Source organism: Octopus bimaculoides, chromosome 16 (assembly GCF_001194135.2).
Source record: "Octopus bimaculoides isolate UCB-OBI-ISO-001 chromosome 16, ASM119413v2, whole genome shotgun sequence".
In the NCBI taxonomy this organism is placed as follows: domain Eukaryota; kingdom Metazoa; phylum Mollusca; class Cephalopoda; order Octopoda; family Octopodidae; genus Octopus; species Octopus bimaculoides.
In genome coordinates this window covers 34,403,048-34,403,893 of record NC_068996.1, presented here as the reverse complement: position 1 = coordinate 34,403,893, position 846 = coordinate 34,403,048, and positions in this window count along the sequence as shown.

Here is an 846-nt window from a genome sequence, read left to right as displayed (position 1 = left end):
GTTGATGTCGTCGCTGGAAACTGGCTGGCTGGTTGGTGCTGTGTTACGCGTGTGTGGTCAGAACGACCAGATCTAAGATCTGAGCCGCGACGAATTGGCGGGGATAATTTAGGCTATTTATAGCTGAAGGAAGGCTCCAGAGAAGCATCAGAAGAACACTCTCACGTGACCTTATTAGGGGCTATGGTTGGTCGATTTGCGTCCTGGGGCGAACGGGTGGAGATAATTTACCCGCGCAAAGAATAGTCAGTCAGGTGATGACACAGCAAGCTGCTCTCTGCTACGCCCGCACTTGAATATATATACTAGTGAGAAAGGTTGTTTGTATTTAATGGTGATAGAGGTAGTTTCACTACATATATATATATATATACGTACATATATGTGTAAACATATATATACATACATATAAATGTGTAAATATATATATATACATATATATATATATATATATACATACATAAAGAATAAAAGGTTTTGAATGGTACAACAATGCACTATAATATAAAAAGATGGACTATATATTTGTTGTAATTTAGTTTTCTATAGTCCGATATTTCGGAATACAAAATACAATTCCTTCTTCGGATCTTCTTAGATGGAGTCTATGCTATAAACTGTTTACTAACGGCTTTACTAAAGCTTTACTAAAGCCGTTGGTAAACAGTTGATAGCATAGACTCCATCTAAGAAGATCTGAAGAAGGAATTGTATTCCGAAATATCGGACTATAGAAAACTAAATTACAACAAATATATAGTCCATTTTTTATATTATATGTTTCAAGTGAACTACAATACCCTCTTATATATACATACATATATATATATGTGTGTGTATATATAT